This window comes from Aquila chrysaetos, chromosome 22 (assembly GCF_900496995.4).
Source record: "Aquila chrysaetos chrysaetos chromosome 22, bAquChr1.4, whole genome shotgun sequence".
In the NCBI taxonomy this organism is placed as follows: domain Eukaryota; kingdom Metazoa; phylum Chordata; class Aves; order Accipitriformes; family Accipitridae; genus Aquila; species Aquila chrysaetos.
This window is the reverse complement of record NC_044025.1, coordinates 8,653,370-8,669,973: the sequence shown is the minus strand read 5'-3', so window position 1 is coordinate 8,669,973 and position 16,604 is coordinate 8,653,370.

Genomic DNA, 16,604 nt, shown 5'->3' with positions numbered 1-16,604 from the left:
GATGGCAAGGAGGTAGCTGATATGCGTAGAGGAAGTCACTGAGGCTTATCATTAAATACAATATTAAGAAAGGAAGAATGGATGGATGTGATGCTGTAAACAGAAATCTGTTTTTGAAAGGTGACATGTACATGGGTGTAGCTATTATAAGGAAGTATAGAAAACTTGCATGGCCCTTCTAAGTGCTCTGCATTTTTCTAAGCTTGCTAAAAAGTGCCTCTTCCGTATAGAAGATGACAGAATTAGCCACCCTATATCTGATTACTGGCTTGTATACTGTTCAGCAAACAAAAGAAAACCAGTCAATAGACATAACGTGGAAAATCATTAATAGGAAGGAAAGATCTTTTCTGAATCTCCCAAGCAATCACTTTAATTCTGAAATATGAGATCAGATTAGTATAATATTGTTTTAGCTTACAAAACCATGAAATACCATAAGTGGCTGAACTTAGTACAGAATATCATAAGTTTTATTAATCTTAAGTTTTGAAATTGCTGTTAGAAGTAAACTTTGCTTTGTTCTAAATGGATAGCCAGGAATTAGGTGTGATGGAAATAGTGCCTTTTATTGGATTTCCAAAACTCCTTTGGTACTTTTGAAAATTCCATTTTAAATCTGTGATTTAGTAAGTGCCCAACTTTAGTCACATGGACAGTCTGATTTATCTTGATGAGAATATGCAAATGCTAAATGTACCAAGCTTAAAAGGGATACAAAATTGTACTGGAAACCTTGATGTTCCCTTAAAGAAACTTCTTAAGATAACACTTGTCCATGTGATAGAATTGCTAATGCAAAAGCTTTTATATGATTAATTTAATGAATATTAAAACTATGCTTTATTTTCATCTAGTTCTCATTACTTTCATCATGAGAAATTTGCATGTATATGCATTTGCAAGTAGGATAATATGCTAGATATCATGCCTTAAGGACAGATAAAAAGATAGAATGTGTCTTCGTACTGCACTTGCCCAGGATCAGGTCAAATATGATGGTCTGGATGTAGGAGCAAGTCCAACAAGGAAGGAAGCAATGGAAAACAAACCAAGAATTGCTCAAGAAAAACTTAACTAAAGGAAATGTACAAACATACCAGAGTCAGTGAAAGCGCTAAAAAAAGACCTGTGGCAATATGATCAGTTATCTGTTCATGTGGCCAGGAGAACAGTTGATTGAAACAGAAAACTTTTTAGTATCTATTATTTTGAATGAGACTTACAGTTAATTATTAACCACCAGTTCACCCCCTGCAAGTCAATACAAAACAGCCTGTTGTGTAGCTTGTCTCCTCTGCCTTATTTAGGAGTTAAGCTGCCTTTTTATACTTACTGGTTTTTATTGGATTGTCAGTATTATTCAGCTTTGCATATCCAAGCAGATTCTTCTAAACCTATTTGCATTTAATTGTAAGAACACAAGTAAGTAAAGCTTAACTTTTTTCTTAATTAAACTCCAAACAACAAATCATCATTAGTAAGACACCCTGCAGGGACAGAGATTAGAGATACAGAGCAAAACCTTAAAATCTGTTTTTGTGCCTGCAATGCAATATTTACAAAACTATCAGAACAGTTTGTGTATTCGTTAAAGCAGCAAGAATATGTTAACAAATAATGTAAGAGTAAATACTTTATGCGGTTCCATGTCCTCTTCCCCAAGGAAGAAATTGCCTGTCAGGAAGCAGCAGAAACAACCAAAAGTTACGTTGCCTACATTACTAATGAGATCTGCCCTTGAGTTCATCCTTCACTGAATCATAGATCATCAGCACAGTCTGCTGCTGAGCTTGGTGCTGGTGATCCACCCATAGCTTGAACCATCCATCTTAAGTCTGCCCCGTTTTGAGGTACATCCAGAACTAACTGCTGCCAGCACTGGGCATGTAGTCCTATCTTGCTGATAGGCAGGTTTGGCCCATCTGCGATTAGAAACAAATCAGAACAAAAAAAAGTGGGTTTCAGATTTATTTCTGCATTGCCTTGCTTGCAATGGTACAAAGGGATGTACTCTACTTTTCAGTACCAGAGAGGATAAATCTGAATCACAGTCTAAACATTTCAGTGTGAACTAGTATAATGAAGAGAGAGGAATTATAATTTACATGGCTTGAGTCATTGAAGATGACTCCCAGGCTAGTCCAGAGGGTCAGCAACTCCTTTGTTAGACTGCATCTGTTTGGCCACGGACTTTAGAGGGCCAAGCATGAGGTGCCCTGGTCCACAATTAGTTTCTGGGAATGAAAATAAAATAAATATGCATGAATTGATATAGCAGTATCACCTATATCCATACTGAATAATCATGAGTCACACCCCAAAGATTTCTGAGTATTTATTAAAGACTACAAGTGATCTGTTTGTCTTTTGAATCCTGAGTCATAGGGCTATAGGTCACATTTTCAAAGGTTCACTAGCAACTATGATGTCTAAGACCTTACTTATTTTTCATTTTTATTTGATTTTAGAAAGCTGATACTTTTAAATAGCTAACAGTACCCATACTTGAGTTTTAAGGCAAACAAGACATGCTATGAGTCATAACACAGAATTCACAGAATTATAATCAGTCACATGCACTGAAGTGAAGGACTTGACCTGCGTGTGTACATATCTGTGTACCTTTGTGTGTGAGAGAGGAAGTGCGGGGGAGAGAGACAGATTCTTTGGCTTGAGCCCATTACAGGAAGTCAGGAAGCTCAGAGATATGTCTTGGGATTTTCCTGTGAATGTTATAGTTGTGAAGTGTTAGCTAATCAAGTCTGCCCCCAAATTAGTCTCAACATTCACTTGAGATTAACAATTCATGAAATAGCAATCTCCACTGGTGACAATCTCATGTAAACTTTAGAGTAGACCTTTTCCTTCCACTTTTCTGATCCTCTAGAAATGTTCCTGGTATTTAATTCAATGCTAATTTAAGAATGTGAAGACCATACCTGTCCCAGTGGATAAGCTTTTCCTTTGGGACATCTTTTGCCACTATCCATTAAGAGCTGAGTTGATTGAGGTGAGTTAGCAAGTTTTTCTGCTACTTTTGTTTTACCTGAATCACACCTCCTGCATTCTACAGCTTAGAAGTTTGAGCTGTTTAGTTGGTGCTGCATTCAGTACCAGTAGCTGTAATCTTAGTTTTTACTATGACCTCTTTTGCTTTATTACTTCAGCTGACATATAATTCATCATATTCCGCATTTGCAGTTTGCTCCATTTTAATATTTTCTTTTCATTTTGCTAGTTTCAGCTCCTCTTACCAGTTGCTTGAAAAGTGACCCATGGCTAACCACTTTACATTTCTACTCTCAATGTCTGTTTTGACTGAAGGGCTGTGACTAGGATCATTTGAATTAAAAGTGTATCATCTTAAGGCATGCTGGGCTATCCAGAAGAACAAATAGAGTTTCTATCTTGGGAGATAAGACATTAAGTGACACTCTGTTCAATTGATTTTACTTGTCTTTAAGTGATATTAGTCAAACCAGTAAGCTGTTTATCATCTATTCATTCTATATAGATTTATGGGCATTGGTAGCAATAACTGTCTCTTTTTCAGGCTTTCTGGCTGATGCTTTTCTATCAAACAAAATTTCTGAGGTCTTGGGCATTTGAAAATTTTTCCATGCAAAATTACAGAAATGATATCACAATGATGGATGTGTTAATAAGGTTTGTTTTTTTATTTCACCAATTAACTAAACAAAAGCATGGAGTAACTCATTCAAAATCAAATCAAAAGCTTTTTTTTTTTTTTTCTCAAATTTCTGATGAATTTGAAAAATAAGAAAAAGCTAAACAATTTTGTTACTTCTATGGAATCCTGAATTTAATCTTTCATGCACACCAGATCCATTTGGTGAGAAGGTGATTTTGTTGCCTAATAAGTCTCCAGAATGTTAAATGCATTTAAAAAAAATTTTTTTCAAATAATATTTTCATAAGGAAGACGTGAACATTCACCAAGGAGCTATTTACATATGCATTTTCAAGTGTTTCCTCATACATTATAATTTAAATTACGGCTACAATTTTTACAAATCCATCTACTGTTGGCAAGGTCCCTGCACTCCTTAACATTATACACACTTGTAAAACTCTCCTCAGAAAATGAATGCAGAATTATGCACAGGAAACAATGTTTCAGCAAAAAAGTTGTCAAGTTAAAGAGATGGAAACCCACTTTTGAATATCCAGAAGTCTGGCAGGGATTAATCCAATAACAAGTGGTTTTAACCTACCTATGTAAATAAACATGATCATAAAATTGATCCAGTGTCTTCATTTTCTAAGAAAATGCTTTCAGTCTTATTATCTGTTCTGGGGTTTTCACTCTTTCATGGATATTTTCTAGGGTAAAAAGAAGTAAATGAGACTGTGAAACAAAACATACTGTACCCATTCAAAAGTTTCTTAAAATTCTCATTTACTGGATAGCCATAAAATGAAAAAAAACCCCAAACCTGAAAAATTTATGACAATTATTTCTTTAAGTATTTGCAAAGCTCACATATGACAGTACACTATATTGCTATGAACGTTAAAGGAGGCAATATCTCTTACACAATATAGTGCTCTTCCTGATGGATTTCAACTAGATGATCAGTTGAGAAACATGAAAAGCTATTGTAACTTTTAACTCTGTAAGTATTCTGTTTTTAAGTATAGTTTGGTTTGCTAAAATGGTTAATCAAAATGAAGGAGTGCTCTACATTTTACTGATTTGAATATCCTCAAAATTCATAATTTTGGACAGCTAGATGTCAGATGCTGTTCAAAAGCATCACAGCACCTCATGGGATTCTAAATTTTAGTGCTTTAATTTGCAATCATGGTGTTTGACTGTGCAAACTGTCTGACTATTTTGATGACAAAAATATTCTTTTAAAAATTTCACTACCATTACAAGTGAGTGGTACTGCAAGTCAGCAACAGAATGAATATTCAAATGTACCTCCTCCCATCTTCTTCCTCTTCTGCATATTACTTCGAGTCTGTGCATCCAAAGTTCCAATAAAAAAATATTGATAGGAGAAGTGGGGTGATTGCTGATATGGTCAAATGTGAAACAGATTTGGGTTTGTAGCAAAGATTCTCTTTCTATGGGAAAAAGACTTTTTTTCCCCAAATTCACATTATTTTTTTGCCTATGACTTAACTTTGCAGATTGCATCATTCATTATCATACATTACTTATTTTTTTGTTAGTAATAATATGGCTTATTAAAATTTATATACTCTTAAGCATAGTAATAGTTAAAGAAATATGGAGAGAGAAGCAAAATACAAGTACGTCCTGGTTTCAGCTGGAATAGAGTTAATTGTCTTCCTAGTAGCTGGTACAGTGCTATGTTTTGAGTTCAGTATGAGAAGAATGTTGACAACACTGATGTTTTCAGTTGTTGCTAAGTAATGTTTAGTCTAAAGTCAAGGACTTTTCAGCTCCTGATGCCCAGCCAACAAGAAGGCTGGAGGGGCACAAGAAGTTGGGAGGGGACACAGCCAGGGCAGCTGACCCAAACTGGCCAACGGGGTATTCCAGACCATGTGATGTCACATCTAGTATAGGAACTGGGGCGAGTGGGGGCGGGAGGATTGTGGCTCGGGGACTAACTGGGCATTGATTGGTGGGAGGTGAGCAATTGCATTGTGCATCACTTGTATATTCCAATCCTTTTATTACTACTGTTGTCATTTTATTAGTGTTATCATGGGGTTAAACCACAACAAAGTAATAAAATAGCAAGTTTTTGATGAAATGGTTAAATCTGGATTTTCAAGCTAACAGGTTAACAAATATCAAGAGAAGCACTCAGACTGACTGTCATACTCTTTCCTAAGAATGGTATTTTTACGTAGCTGTTCTAGCCATTGCCAGATAACACCCACATATTTGATGTTCTGATGTGGTTGCTTTCTAAAATTTGGAAACAGTTGCCTTAAATAATTCTGGAGCTTTCCTTATAATTGAAGGGACTGAGTTGCAAGGATTCTGTGTTCCTGAAGAATATTTTGACAGTGCAAACTCCAGTAGCCGTATTGCCTGCTTAAACTTTGCTGGTTTATTCCACTTTGCAAGAATTAGTCTTCAGTCCCTCTCTCTGCCAACCAAGTTTTGAATGTCTTCATCTATATCTAATCTCTCAGTTCTTCTTAATCCATATCCCAAATACTGTTTAAATAACAGAACTAAATCTTTCTGTTTAAAACACTGGGTGTTTTAAAACCCCTTTGAGTTTGAGAGCTCTTGGTTACTGGACTTCTCAAATCACTTATGAACATTGTTTTGATTGATTCATGATTTTAGGAACACTTCATTTTCTATTTATAGTTCAGTTTTGGTGGCTGTTATCTCACATTTCCATATACAAAACCAAAGAAAAAATATCCAGAAGTTCATACTGACACTCCTACTTTTCATTTATAATAATGCCATTCTAAGCAGCAGGATGGTATTAATATAATTTAGCTTTTACATAATAGTGCTTTACATGTGCATGCCAGGCCCATCCTTCATTCAGAGAAAGTGTAACTCTGTCAAGTATATACAATCATAGTCCTGTTCTTCCTTTGGTCATGGGGAAAGTAAGGACAGCCACTATACAGCCTACAGGGCCCAAAATCTCATGGAAAATCTTTCCAGACATTTCCAAGAACTATAAACTGTGCTCTCCTGAAGGTAAATACTGAGTATTTGTATTCAGTTCCAGTAAAATTATAAAAACCAAGCTCTATTTACTTTCAACTGGTTTCCACTCCTTTCATTCATGTCTCTAGGTATAAGCTGTGCTCCACCTTTTTCCTCCTGGATATTTGAAACTAGAGTGAAAGAAAAGAGAGCGAACAAGGAGAAATTTACAGAGAGAACACTGAGAACTTCCTTATAGCCCCATGAAAAGCTGTGCAACCTGAAAGCTCTTAGAAAATACAGATTTAGCACAATACATTTATTGTTTTCCTGATTGTATAAATGAAAACCCTGCTTAATTTATGCTGAAACTGCTTATACTTTAGGACTAAGAGAATTGTCAGCAGGTCCAAGTTCATCCCTGGTGGTTTCCAAAGGGTTGAATTTTGTTCCTAGCCATTACACAAACAGAAAAGCAGATTCCATGAAAGTAATGGACTAACATACTGATATTATAGTTCACTGATGAAAGAGCTAAGGTAAATTTAATTAATATGTAGCAGGAAAATTGGCACTCTGCCTGGGTTTGTTCCCTTCTATCCATTTACAAGAATATTAAAAGTTTTACTGAAATGGTAGCTTACTAACTGTCTTGTGTTTATCTCTATATTACTAAATAACCATAAATGAGTTAAGATACAATAAATGGACAACTGACTACAGAATACAGCATTACACTTAAGTAACTGAAAGTATGTGGCTATTCAATTTATGTTCCATGAAGCCATTACCGGTAATTCACTGCATTTGTCAGGCATTTCTGAAGCTGATATAGACCTAGTTTATTGCATAAGATTTTATAATTGCTATGTGACTGGGAGCCTAGCAAATTCTTGTGAAATACAAGACATGATCCTTAGAATGCTTTCGCAGATAAAGGCATTTCTGCTATGCGATGGTTTCATGTGAATCAAGGCTGGGACAGTGAAATCATCAGCCCTGGTAAATATTCAGTAAGCTTTTCTCTGTTGACAAGGAAGTTTTCCAGATGAGACTTAGAAAAATCGTAATTTCTTTGCTAACAGTTCAAAATCCAATGGACATCCCTATCTCTATGCTCACGTTTAAAGCTAAATCTCTATCTACCTCTATACCTGAGATTTTCAGAAGGGGAAAAAATGTATCTAAATGTGTCTGAATAAATTGTTCAGAAATTTGTTACCTTCAGATAAGTACTTTGACCAATTTTCAACTGTCCTTTTTTTTCCCATCACACTTTTATTCACAGGATGCGGTTTCAGATATTCATAATCCACTAAGAGAAGTTTGGACAGATTTTAATATGGGTGATCCTAATTTCAACTTGTGGGATAAGAGAAAGAGTTCTCAGCATTTAATAAAATTCAAACATTTTAAAGATTAAAGAGGTGAAGAGGAACATGGCTGAACAAATTGACTGTGCCTATAGTAGCATAAAATTAGGATAGTTACTTTTTTTAATCAGTTCAAAATGCTGTTCTTCAACAAGTTCATATATGAGTAGATAAATTCTATATGCTTATGCATAGGTAGGTAATATTTAACCACTGAAAGTGGCAAAAAGTTTTTTATTTGTCCACTGTAGATTCAAATGCAGCTTAATTGTTTACCTTTGGTTGTAATTAATTTGTTACCTGTAAATGACAGGTCAACATGAAGTGAGTTTGGTTTTGTAATTTCAGCTGTCTATAAAATGTCCAGCTACCTCTACCTCGTGGCTTTAATTGATACCTTTATTTGTGGTCTCAGCAGTTAAAAAAATGAAAAAATAAATCACTATAGAAAAATAATTTCAGATTATGGTTGAGGCTCACCTAACACCTAGGATGGTATGGTCATTGCTTCTGTCTGAAGTACAAATAAATGGGTTGATTCTTGCCATAGGTTGATTTTGATATAGGTTTAGGTTGGTGATAATAAGGCAGCCAAGCTTGGACAATAGAGGGTCTATAACAGCAGCAACACTGTGTTGAACACAAAGCAACTATGCATAAACAGTCCTGATTGCCAGATGACTTCAACAGATTTTGGAATCAAACCAAAAGGTGGCTGGTACTGTGTATTTATTCAGTACTGAGATTTTAAGTCTTTCTCTGAAGAAGCTGGATTTGGAACTGCTAGAAGGAGAATGCCAGTCAACAAGAGAATGGCAGCCAAATAAAAGACTGGTCTGATGCAGAAGACAATTTTTACTGTATTTGTGCAGCACATAGATGACACTGAGAAATTTCCATGAGGGTGGTAAGGAGTATGCATGTACATTAAAATAGACTTAAATGACCACTCAGCCCCTGTCCACCTCCCCACCCCCAAAACCCCCACAATCTGGGATCAGTGCTGGGTTAACCTAATATCCCCTATTAAGATGATTTTTTTAAATCCAGAATTGCTTCTCAGAATTAAGGTATTATAAAAGTAATGAAGCCGACCTTTTTAAAAAACAAACAAAATGAGCCTCCACACAAGGAATGGGACCATACTGTCTGAAATACTTTATAGCATCTCATCATCTAATATCTTACCTGAAAATCTGCTGTATTTGTTAACCGATGGGTATTTGCTTAACACATATTATGCCACAGAAGCATCATGTAACAAAATAATTTATTTGAGCTACCATGACTCAGTTAAACACACTTTCAGGTTAATTATGTTCTAATTTCATTGAACAGAATTTTTGAAATATAATACTGAATTATTCTTTCATTTTTTTATAACAGCCAACTGTCTATTGATCTGTACAATTCAACAGAAGCTTCTTTTATCTTATGATATTTTATAAGCCAAATAGATAAGTTTCAGGAAGTCAGATTTAAAGGTCTCAATAAATTCTGTCTCATTAACACGTTCAGCCCTGTAGATGCTAGACATCATAGTCCATGACCACAACAAATTTCAAGTCTATCATTTACTGCAGGCTGCTAAGAAGTCCTCTCAAACCTATGTTTGACATACTTCTTTCTAGCACCGTTGCACTTTTTTGTTCTTTCTTCTCCCCGTGACTTTGAATAACTACTCAATCATATAATTGTTTGCTGGTTTATTTATTGTCAACTAGATACCCAAGAAGGAGCAGAATCCCACTGCAGTTGGTGCTGCAGGTGAATCTAATCCAAAGAATTTACCGAATAACTGCAGGTGAATAAGAAAAACCATAACAGATGGCAATGCAATACACACAATGACTGATCATGTATGACTATTATTATGAGCATCTAGTGAATGATTTTAAAACAGCTTTGCAAACTGCTTAGTTTAGTAGAACAGATTTTACTGGGTATACTTCCAAATGTTTATGAATTAAGGAGACACAGTTTTAAGAGACCTTTGATACTTTGTTCTTAAGTATAACATTGTTATAGATAGATCAGGCAGCTGAATGACCTACTGTAGTACTGCCTTTTCTTCCACTGTGAACAGAATCTGAATATTGCCTATGTGATGATGCACAAATCTTTTAAGCCAATCTTGTTTTTGCTGGACTACTATTAATGTACTCTTTATTTGGGTCTGTTTAATATGACTCTTAGAAATGTGTTAGTGGTAAACTTATCAAATATGTAAAAGAATGTATCTTAATAAAAAAACCTATTATTGTCATTCTATCATCAGTCCTTATGAACTGTATCCTACAAATATCTAATCACCTGGGGATTGTTATTAAATTCCATTAATGATTTTAATTACTGTTGCACTTAGGCATTTGCAAAATTGGACTATTTACTTGCAAAGATGGGGTGACTTTGAGCCAGAGCTGTTTTCCTCAGCTTATCTTAAGAGATGATGTCAGCTTGAATGATGAATGCATATATTTATTAAGTTCCTAGACAATACCATTCTTTGAAGGCTGAAAAACATATCAGAAGACACAATTAGAATAAATTATTATGGGATTATTGGAAGCAATCTGGTATGGTTAAAGGCAAGTTCTCTTTTTCAATAGGCAATCTCTTCAAAACAGGTATTTGATCACAACTAAGAAAAGTCAAGAATATTGCACTTCTGACAGAAAGGCAAACATTGTGGGATATAGGAAAAGGAAAGTAATCAATTCACTGTATTTGGCACTTGTAAGCTCTCAGCTGCAGACTGTGTCCAACTTAAGCAATAGGTGGACCGACTGGAGAAAATCCAAGGAATGGAATAAGAATAATAAGTAACCTGCAAACATAAAATATATGAATGGTTTGAAGGAACTATATTTGTTTAACCTAGGGAGAAAAGGTGCAGTATAAAACTTCATATACACAGCAAATACCTGTAAAGAAGAAGAAAATAAACTGTTTCTCCTATCAACACAGGATAAAATAAAAAAAAAAAAGGTGTCTAGTTGGACAGGGAAGACAGCTGGGATTGCAAAGCACTGAAAGAGATGACCCAGACAGACTATGAAATCATGACACCCAACTAGCCTGTTTGGGTTTTCAAAGTAAAACTAATGAACAAAAGGACAGTTCTTGGTATTAAGTGAAGCAAAAATAACACTAGAAATGACACTGTTATAGTATGTTCTGACAGTAGAAGATGATGCCAGTGTGTGTGTAGGTGTCATTCCACTCAGAAATATGGGGCAGCAGCTTCACAAGTTTTCCATTGTGACTCCAGAGCTTTGGAGTCTCCACCTAGTAGTTCTAAAAAGGAAACATTCATAACAAATGAAAAGATCACATAAATTTATAGCCAGAAAGCAAAATACAGAAAAAGTTTCGTTGGTATTTATTGTGAATGGGTAAATATTAACAGAATAGCCAAGCTGGACTGAAGTGACTAAATAGCTATCTATGTTTATGTGGTTTTCTATTTCTTTATCTTTTTTATTGCCTTTTTCCTGTGTGATGTCCTCCAAGACCCTTTGTACATTGATGAAATTACCACCTTTTTCTATAGATTCAGTATTATGATATAGCTAGAGAACATAAAGAGACCCCCAGATGGCACTTAAAAACCCCCACACTTTTTCCTTACATTGAAAAATAAATAGTCAAATATCTGATTAACTTCAGTTTTTCAAGAGAAATTTTGCAACAGTATATTAATGATGTATTCATGAACTACACATTTTATTTCTGTCCTATGAAACAACCCTTTACAGGTTGCTGTTTTTCATTTATATTCCTGTAAGACAAGGCTATGGGGCATTTGTTAGAGTGTGTATATATATGTATGTATATATGTTAGAGTATATACATATATAAAAATTATATTTGCTTAAACATATATATGTGTTTTATACATATATTTGAGCTAAAGAGATTAACTTAAGATCAATTTCTTTTGAGAAAATTAATCTTCCTAGCATTTGAACATGTCCTGCAAACATGAAGTATGTGAAAGCAAATGTTAGTTTTACATACTCAGCTCACTAGACAAGAAATGCCTAGACTCCCTCAGTAAAGGTTTGATCTTGTAAGTTACTGAATCTTGCTGTCACCAGAGGGGGAGAATCAAGTGCCAGAAGAGCTAAGTTTGTCTCACCAAGAAGTTGGATCAACAGTTACTCTGTTGTTACAAATTACAAGGAAATAGATTATTATTGATGAAGGAGACTACAGGGAAATAGAATATTGGCATAGTGATGGCATTTTAAATGGATGCCCTTAACCAGAGGAGAGCAGTGTATGTTTCTGACTGCTATGGAATGCTACAAATGCAATAGTTAGATGCCTCAGTACCAGTGATTTCTCAAGTTCTGAAAACTACTTCTTTGGCAAAGGGAAAAGAAGGTATTATAAAAGTAGTGAATGTGTCATATACAGGAGTGTTATAAAGAGTGTAACTTCATTTCCAGGCCCTCATCACATGACTTGGATAGTTATGAAAATGTTTATATTACTTCCTTTCTTACAGAGGGGGACTTGTGTCCAGTATCTGCAGTGGTGAGTGCTGCAACAGAGAACTGTGATTTGACAGGAAAAGTGAAAACTACAAATCAAATGCACAAGAAAAGACTGAAGAAGAGCAAAGCAAAAGACAAAAATTGTGAACAGCTCCTGGAACCGAACACTGTTTTGAGGGAGGAAAACGAAGAAGTAGTAAAAAAGAAAAATAACTTCTGAACAGGTTTGAAAAAGGAAACAGAAACAAGAACAGTTTAACAGATACCTGAGAAAATTATTTGTTTGCAAAAGGTGAACTGAGACAAGATCACAAAAGATATTAACCATGTATGGAGCTGGGATGACTCAAACAAAACTCCCTCAGCAGACTTCCAGCCCCACCTGAAGCTGTTTTGTTGCTGTTCTCTGTTTCATTCAGTTCACAGTGCATTTACATTTCACACAGTTTCCTTTAAAGTAGTCATCAGCCGCAATTAGTTCTGACTCATGTGGCACAACCTTACAAGACTACGATTTGGTTATATGACTTCTCCTTTGCTCCCTGGTGGGAAATTATTGTACGAACTTAACACTGAAGGTAAGTCAGGGATGTTAGCTGCTAGTGCTAGTATAGACCTGTTAACAAACAAGGAGAAATAACAAGTATTTCTTAATAGTAGATAGAAAAACTCACTGGAGAAAAGAAAACAAAGTATAACCCTTTATAATTAAGGCTATAAATCCCAAACTTTTTACTGGTGCATGTCTGAAGGCAAGAGAACACAAACAATGAGAAGATTTAGACTTCTTTTCAGCACACCCTTCTTCCAACTCGTAACTGGAAGCAGAAAAGGCAAAGTTCAATTCTGAGGATCAAAAATGAATGTCCAATTGAAAAACTTACCCAAAATTAAACTGAACTGTCTCATGGCTCAGTGAGCTATACTGTTGTAGTCTAAAATGGCTTAACAAAACACTACTTAAAGAAAAGAAGAAAATGCCCAAGGAAAGAAAAAGAGGATAACAGTCAATAACCAGCTTCCTCTTTCCCAAAGTGCAAAAATAGTGACACTGGAGTTCTCTCCTCTTGCTATGGTAACACGTTAAGCTTGTAAAGTCTGAAGTTTTATCCTGTTTTGTAGTAAGGCCTCAACCAAGCTGCAGTTGACCTTCCAGTGTATATTGCCCACCAGCTACTCTTCCAGCTCTAAAGTCATCTCTCTTCTTCAGCAAGAGTACCAGAGCATACAACATCCCACATTATGTTTTGTTGTCCAAGAAAGACTTGTTAAATAGAGTTTAACTGATTTAGACTTTTCTAAGAGGCATGTCCTTTTCAGAACATGCACCTTGAGGCTGCTTGCTATGGAATTATATGAGGGTGACTGCTCACCCCAGACACCTTTAGCTGCAATTGGTTTGCACCAGCTTTCAGAGAGTCATTTACTTTACTATATCACAGGAATTCTTTTCTAAAAGAAATGACCATAAATATGATAAAATACCAAATATGACCCATATTTCAGTTCTGCTATTATGTCTGTCTATCTACCCCTTCTTTCTCTCCATCAAATGGCACTTCTGCACTTCCCTCCTTCTGACACTTTCTAGAAGAGCTACTTCTTCTCTTTTAGGTATCAGTTAATGTTTTCAGTATTGGTCAGGAATTTCTAGGTGGCTTTTACTTGACCACCTGTTGAATTCTGCCTCCAAGATGCAGGAAATGGTAATTTACACCTTAGCTGATGGGAACATTATTAGATGTGATGTCTCAAATATTCTATCTAGTAAAAGGCAACAGTTTCTGTGCATAAGTTATGTACTTCTTGTAGTGGTTAGTACAAAGCACACAAAGGTAATGACTAATGAAGAATCAAAAAGCATATGAAACAACTATTTAAAAATCATATTCTTACTGTCTTCCATTAGTGAAACACAAAGACACTCGTCTATTTTTGGTCTCTTAGTTCTTCTGGGGTAACAAGTTTTGTATTTTCTTGAGATGTAAACACAAATTATACTTGGCTGTTATACAATAAATTGACTAAATAGTAATAACACATTACAGGTCACTTACTTGCGAAAGAGCCACAGGCAGTTGTCTGAAAAAATCACAATCATTTTGTGCTGTAAATAAAAATGTAAAGGTAAGAAAAATTATGAAGGAAGTAGAACTATGAATGACTGGAGATCTCAAAAATCTTTCTACAAGAGCAAGTGAATTGAAAGAAATTGCCTTATACATGATGATATTCCCATCATAATTATTCAGGAAGGATAGACTCTATTTTCATGCCAAAGATGCAACTGTTAGAGGCCTTCAGTAATATGAGGGCATTGATGTGTATCCTCAGAATAGGCTCATACATTGTCGTAGGCTTTCTCTCCCAGACATTTTATAGCTTTTTCATTCAACAAGGATACTTTATTTCCATTTATAAACCCAACTGCTGCCTTAATATAAGGTAGTAGGAAATAAAGGCATAGGTGTAGAAATAAAGGCATAGGAAAGGCAGAGGAAACAAAATGGGCCATCTCAGGTCCAATCTATAAAGGGCTAGGACAGAAAACGGGTAAGTATATAATGTCTTGTATTTCGTATACTTACGCCACTGAGAAAACTTGTTTGCTAACATCAGACAAAACATTAAACAGCCTGCAAGATAATAGTCTCTCAAACAGGAAAAAAATGAGACTTAAAGAAATTCTTTCTAGAACTGTAATGCAAGTCAGAGTAAGAGTAGTAAAATACACCCCCTTCAGTTCCAAGACGTATGCTTAGCTCATTGGATTAGGCCTCCTGACTGGACAGAGGACAAGTCAATCCTTTTAAGAAAACACATTAAGAACATGCTTTTAGTACTTTAGTGCTTTTAGCACTGTTGTTCCCTCAAAAAAAAAAAAAAAAATTAAGGCTTACAAGCAGTTTCAGCCCATTGATGATTACCAGGCAATAAGCATCTTGTTCTAACATATGACATCCTTAAGGACTTTCCAGTAAGTTGGGTAAAACTTAATTGTTCAAGGTCACTGATGTGGTGGGATTTGCCATTCTTGACCTGCCATCAGTATAGGTCAAGTTTGTATACAATAGTTTGGTACTTAGCTTTGGGCTTCTTTTAATCCATTATTATTCTGAACTGAAAAAGCAGCCAACAACCCCTTTTCCTGTGTTATCTGGACTAACTGAGCTCAGTAAGAAAAACAAAAATTAAGCTCACCTTAAAAATGCTTTTGGGGAATGGAAACTTTGATTCAAAGTGACAATTCTAAAAATATTTTCCCATTTTATTTTGAGTTTTCTTCAGGCTGTGGAAAAAACAAATTAAAAAAGAAAATAAAATCATTTCAGTAGAAGGAAGATAGAGAAACTGTTAAATAAAACGGCACAAGGCAGAGATCGCAACCCACAAACCAAGCAAAAATAGGAAATTAATGGTAGTTTAGGTACATTTAGTATTTAATAACAGTAATTAAACCTAGTAAACTTTTTGTGTCATAGATTTTAAAGCAGTTACAAAGCAGGCTAAAGTTGTTTTTAACCACTTGTATAGTTAAAATACTGTCATACAGGAAATGCCCAGCACTTTCAGAGACAAGGATCAGAGTAGATGACATGCCAATGATTTTAAAGTTTGCCCCTACTGTGCCAAATAACCATATCATTTCAATTATGTATTATACAGTATTTATATAAGGCACATCAAAAGAATAGGGTCAGAGGATTAAGCATCTTCTGAAAATAGTTTCTCATCCTGATCTAGGAATTTATCACAATGAGGAGAAAAACCAGAATGTTAGCTTTTATGTAGCAGAGATCAGACAGAGGTACTATCTTTCCTTGGAAAGTAAATCTGCTCAGTAGCCATCAAGTCAAAACAACATTGACTGAGTTATTTCTTTAAGGAAATAACTGGACAGGATAAGATTTTTGTCACAAGAATCTGAGAACACCCTAATTTGACATCCTGTTGCAATACAAGGTGAATGCCAAAGGTAAAAAATAAAGTAGAAGTATTTCTCAATGTGTAGATATATTTTCATAGAACAACATGATGTTTGCAATTGTACGTGTCCAGCAGAAGGAAGAATTAAGCCCTCAAGGAGTAGGGAATTCATGGCTC